This window comes from Myotis davidii, unplaced genomic scaffold (assembly GCF_000327345.1).
Source record: "Myotis davidii unplaced genomic scaffold, ASM32734v1 scaffold919, whole genome shotgun sequence".
NCBI classification, from domain to species: Eukaryota; Metazoa; Chordata; class Mammalia; order Chiroptera; family Vespertilionidae; genus Myotis; species Myotis davidii.
This window is the reverse complement of record NW_006289820.1, coordinates 83,704-90,264: the sequence shown is the minus strand read 5'-3', so window position 1 is coordinate 90,264 and position 6,561 is coordinate 83,704. Positions and strand designations below refer to the sequence as shown.

Here is a 6,561-nt window from a genome sequence, read left to right as displayed (position 1 = left end):
ATGTACACAAAGACAGGTAACTGCAGCACTGAGCAAAAAGATAACTAACTTCCAACGGCTGAGGTTTTCTCTTTGGTGTGATCATAATAGACTTTGTTTAAGCCATTCAATGAGCAGTTAAAGCAGTCTCCAGAGAAAGAAGATTAAATATTGGCACTTTGGAATAGGGAAGAGACTAAGGAAAGAAGATAATGGAGAGAAAAGGAGAGAAAAGCTTCACAGTGACTCTCCAGCTCAGAATGGATTCAAATCTATTTCCTTCTATCTCTAAGGGTTTCACGTTTTATCCTTATATGAAACCACATTTTTATTTCAGCTCCATTGATTATGTTCTGTGTCTTGCAGATGAGTGATTCATTTAAGAAAATCTTTTCCCCAAAATATTACATACAGCAATAGATCTCTCTCTCTCTCTTTCTTTCTTCCTCCCCCTCCCCCCTTATTCCAACATTACCAAGTCATCTAGATTGATTGAGCAGTACCAAAGTTTTACCTTGCCACATGGTTAAAAGTCAAAGTTCCATATTTTTATTTTTTATATTACAGCAAATGAAAACAGCTATGCATTGCAAAAATAGAATATAACTTTAACTTACACTTTTTTGTTTACAGTTTTAATATTGGAATTTATTTAGAATTTAGAGGTACAGATTTGAGAAGGACCACTTCAGAGTGCATTTCTACTTCTATTTATTAGTAATTACTGGGATTTGAAAAAAATCATTAAAATTATAAAAATTACAAAAATATAAAATACATATTAACACTTGTGGCTGATTTTATAATTTTTAATCTACTTGAAAATTTGAAAGTGAAAGAAGTAGAAATAAATGGTTTTTTTTGCAAATGTGGATATTATGTACATCTATGTATGTTTTGGACTTTGATGTTGTTTCCATTTATTGTTGTATTATTTTCCATATGAACAACTATAAACTTACTTTTGCCCCACCCTGTATATCCCACGAAGCAGTAATTCCACTATTAGAATATTAAAGCTTATGAAATTTTTGCACTTCATTACCAATGATTCCTCATAGGGATACTAATGTTTTCACAGTGATAGAATAAAAACTGTTCCAGGCACTGACTGGCTATATACTTGGTAGTATATTTGCATATGAAATATCATAGAGCAGAGAAAATACAGATTTAGAATGCATCTAAAAATAAAATGTAGTGATAATAAAAAAGAAAGTTTCAGTGACTACACATTGCATAGTGATATTTTTATTAAATGAGCAGAATTATAAACATGCATAAACATAAATGTATCCATTCATATATGCATGTGTATAAATCTATGCATAGGCATATGTACTGAGCATTTTAGGAAACATAAATGCATAGTTATGCATTTTTTTAAATTCTAAAAAAATTATGTATAAACATATATTCAGTTTACTGTTTAAAATAATATATGGATAGCATGAGTAAAACTACATCCTTAATAAAATACACATGAGAAAATAACTAGTTATCATTATAAAACTATCAGGAAAGTTAGAAAGCTTTTCAACAAAAAATAATAAGCAAGAGCTTCTCAAATCCATTATTACAAAATAATTGTTTTACCACCACTTCCTGCATTATTTATGCACTATCTAGTTATTCTTTTTATGTGACAACATTTTCACAAGTTATAATATAACATTTTAATAATATCCCATTTATGCTATTCATTTAACTTATGCTATTGAGTAAGAGATAAATGAATATCTGATTTGAGAATGTTAATTTGTAACTTCATCTCATAATCTTTTTACCTTTTTGCTGCACTTTTTCTACATTGTACAATTATAGGCACCCAATATAAATTAACTAATTATCAAAGTGTTCTCTTTGCAATTAGCATAACAAAACAAAAGTTTTATCTTAAATATTTTGGATGGTACATCCTTTAAATTTTTACAATTTCCCAGGTTTTATTATAAATAAGAAGTTGAACAAATAGTTTAAGTTCACTTTTTACTACCAAATGAGGTAAAGTAATTTGTCAAAGGCTTAATTATAGGAAGATGAAAACATCAAAATTATATATGTAAAATTTTATTTAACATACAATGTATTTGATCCTTGAAGAATGCAAGTTTGAACTGTGTGTCCACTTATACTATATAGTGCCACACACTCTTTATTCCACCCAATAGATAAAGACTAAAGCCTATATTCCAAATACCAGAGACAGAAATCTTCAGCTTTGCCTAAGGGAACACCTGTATCTCTAAATTTTTTGTGTGTTGTTTTGTATGGGGAGTTCTCTGTTCTAATTTGTTTAGGTTATTATACAATTATCAAAACAGATTATATTGGTATTTATTTTCTACTCCATACCTCTAATTTATTAGATTAAAATATATTGGATAGTAATACCCAGAATAAATTTTAAAACAATATAAATGCTACACAAATATAATTCTAATAAACATTGTAAACAAATAAAATATAATTTAATTTAAAAATTAAACTTTAACAAATGTCTAGGTAGCTCACTAGAAAGTAGGTAACATAAAACAGGAACAAAAACTACAACAAAAAACAAAACAAAAATAAAATGCCAAATTAAACCCTAGATATTAATAATTACATTAAATGTAAATATTTAAATACACCAATGAAAAAACAGAAATCAGTAGAGTCAATTTAAACACATGATCTAACTATCTGTTCACTAAATACATTAACTTCAAATATAAGGACACTAGAGGCCAGGTGCATGGATTCGTTCACTGGTGGGTTCTCTTGGCCAGGCCAGCACCTTCTCACAATCAGGACCCCTTGGGGGATGTTGGACTACCAGTTTCAGCCTGATCACCACAGGCCAGGCTGAGAAACCCCACCAGTGCACGAAGCCATGCACTGGGCCTCTAGTATGCATATAAGATCTTTGGTTAATCTCTTCTTGCCTTCCCCTCTCCCCCTTTCCTTCTGAGATTTATCAGTCTGTTCCATGTTTCCATGCCTGTGCCTTGAATGTCTGCCCCCTGGTGGTCAGTGCACATCATAACGACCATTCCATTTGCATATTAGCTTCTTATAATACAGGATATAGAAAAAGTGCTTATTCTAAGACTATAAGTAATAAAATTTGGCTTAACTTCTAGTATCGGGGGCAGAGCTGGCCAGTGGGCAGGGCATCAGGCAGTTGGCCAGCCAGCCCTGCACCCTGGTCGAGGTTGTTCTGCTGTTTGGTCTATTTGCATATTTCACTTTTATTATATAGGATAGAGGCCCAATACATGAAAATTCATGCACTGCAAGGGGGTCCGTCAGCCAGGCCTGTCCCCTCTCACAGTCTGGGAGCCCTCAGGGGTGGGAGGCGACTCAGCGATCAGGGGAAGGTGACTCCCTATCACACCCAGTGTAAGCCCTGGTTACCTGAGCCTTGGGCGGCCCTGGGTGGCTGGGGGGGTTGAGGGGACTGGGGAGCTCCGGAGGCAGGCGGCGGGGCTGAGGACCTGGGCCCATCCACATCATAGCAAGCAGTTGAGCAGCCATAGCATACCATTAGCATATTACACTTTGGTTGTTTGGTTGTTCTGCTGTTTGGTCTATTTGCATATTGCCCTTTTATTATATAGGAGTAGAGGCCCAGTACATGAAAATTCATGCACTGCGGGGGTGGAGGGGGGATCCGTCAGCCAGGCCTGTCCCATCTCACAGTCTGGGAGCCCTCAGGGGTGGGAGGCGATCCAGCGATCAGGGGAAGGTGACGCCCTATCACACCCGGCATAAGCCTCGGCCAGCCCTGGTTACCTGAGCTTTGGATGGCCCTGGGTGGCTGGGGGTTTGAGGGGACTGGGGAGCTCCAGAGGCAGGCAGCGGGGCTAAGGGGACTGGGCCCAGCCATCTTGTGGCTGTAGGAACTGCCATCTTTGAGGGCAGGGCAGTCAATTAGCATATTCCCTCTTTATTAGATAGGATAATCAGATTATAAGTAAAATGATGGAAAAGGTATATCACAAAAATATTAATTTAAAAAAATAATAGGTGGTGGTCAAATTAAGTAGTACTCAGAGCAAATAAGATTGCCATAGGCATTAAGGAATATAATATTATGATATAAGAAACAAGCTTTCAAGAAGGCATAGTTATCCTAAATGTGTATGCATCAAATGATAGACCTGCAAATATATAAAACAACTTTATCCTAGTTTTATCCTATTGAACATAGAAAATTATGAAGTTAAAATATGATTATTGATTGAATTCTGAAAAAGAAATTGTACACTTATATAATTTTTCTGGTAGGGTCACTATGTGATGGTATTGTTATTTTATCCTGGGTCCTTGATGTTCTTAAGAATAATAAGAGCAGGATACTGACCTTCAGTCAGTCAGCTTAAGTGCCATAGCGCCCTCCAGGAAGTTTTCATCAGGGGAATTGGAAGATGAATGGGCGGAAGAGGACTCTGGGGGAACTCATCACCACTCTGAACGCCGCCAAGGTGCCAGCCGACACAGAGGTGGTTTGTGCACCCCCCATCGCCTACATTGACTTCGCCAGGCAGAAGCTAGATCCCAAGATTGCTGTGGCTGCCCAGAACTGCTACAGAGTGACTAATGGGGCTTTTACTGGGGAGATCATCCCTGGCATGATCAAAGACTGTGGAGCCACATGGGTAGCCCTGGGGCACTTGGAGAGAAGGCAGGTCTTTGGGGAGTCAGATGAGCTGACTGAGCAGAAAGTGGCCCATGCCCTGGCTGAGGGACTTGGAGTGATCGCCTGCTTTAGGGAGAAGCTAGATGAGAGGGAAGCTGGCATCACTGAGAAGGTGGTTTTTGAACAAACCAAGGTCCTCGCAGATAACGAAGGACTGGAGCAAGGTTGTTCTGGCCTATGAGCCTGTGTGGGCCATTGGTACAGGCACGACTGCAACACCCTGGCAGGCCCAGGAAGTACACGAAAAGCTCTGGGGATGGCTTAAGTGCAGTGTCTCTGATTCAGTAGCTCAGTGCACCCGCATCATTTATGGAGGTTCTGTGACTGGGTAACCTGCAAGGAGCTGGCAAGCCAGCCTGACATGGATGGCTTCCTCGTGGGTAGTGCATCCCTCAAGCCTGAATTTGCGGACATAAACAGTGCCAAACAATACGCCGCAAATCCATCTCTCTGCCCTTCCTACTATGCCAAGGATTGTGAAGCTCAGAAGCCCAATGACTGCTCCTCCCTCTCCCTGCCCCCCGCCCCCCACATGCTTCTGATGGTATCACTTGCCCCTTCTTATGTCCTAATCCAAACTGTACTTCTCCTTTACCATGTACACCTGTAATGGTTGGGACAATCCCTTCTCCACTTACTATAATAATTGGAACAAAAGATGTCACCAAAATGGCTCTCCTTGGCTGAGAGGCAGAAGAGTGGGGTTTGCTCATGGGCCCCTCAATCCCCTCTTGTCCACAGGAAGGAGAAGCCATCCTCCTCTCCCATCTCGTACATGGGCCAAGGGCTGGGAAAGAGCCTTATCCTGGCCGAAGGCCAGGGGTGCTGTTTTCCTCCCTGGTGCTAACTCCTGTGTGTTGTGTATGCGAGCAGTCCCACTTGGGGGTGGGAATAAACTTCTGGCACTATAAAAAAAAAATAATAATAAGAGCAAAAGAACATTTTCTAGGATTAAGCTGTCACCTGGTTTACGGTAGTTGCAAAATTCGTGGACAGTTAGAAAGCTTTTCAGTAAAGGTAACAACTTCAGAAAATGATATAAAAGAAGTACTTTTAACAGCTGAAGGCAGTGGCCCCATGGAACAAAAGAATGAAGGGTGAGGGCTTTGTGTGATGTTCATATTGAAGTTCTATTCTTTTGTGCCTCATCACAGATCAAAGGTGATGAGGCACTTATTACTAAATAAAAGGATATGGGGCTTTCACTCTCACAAATCAAAGAATCCAGTTGCTCTTACTTTTATAAGTACTATGAGGAATTAAAGAGTTAGATTTTTTTTAAAAAGCAGCATCTTAACTTCTGCCACCAACTATGGCTTGCAGGATGTTAGTGCCTTACATAGAAAGTACTTCTTTTAAAAGGCACCTAAAGTTGCTACATTATTGTCACATCCCATTTTGCCACCAAAGACTACAAAATGGAGTTCTCTTACATAATATCTGTAACAATTTCTTCTTTTAAGTTTCAATTTTCAAACCTTACAGTAGATAGTCTATATGTGGTCCCTTTAATACACAATAAACCTTACTAAGTGTGAAATATATCTGTAAAATATCAATATTTCCCCTGCCTCGCATGCACTGTCTTGCATCCTCTCTAACCATCCTGATGATCTTTGAACACACCAAATTTTACTTGTATTTTAGGGAATTTCACATCTTTTTCTCTTCACTTAAAATCCTTCTTACCAAGATTGTCATGTGGCCAACACTCTCACTTACTTAAATCTTTTTTCAAATATCTTTTTATGGCTCAAATAGTACTCTACCTTCAATGCTCTATTTATAACTGCAGTTTACTCCTGTGTCTAATATTCCTGAACTCTATTTATATCTGTTCTTACAAAATAGTATCTTCAACATTATATTCAATTTATTATGTCCAGTTACTACTTATT

The 6,561-nt window shown here is 38.3% G+C and overlaps 1 pseudogene; it reads left to right on the top strand.

The window, feature by feature from the left end:
* On the top strand, window positions 1–5,273 carry LOC102758653 (annotated as a pseudogene).
* The last annotated feature ends 1,288 nt before the right edge of the window (window positions 5,274–6,561 follow it).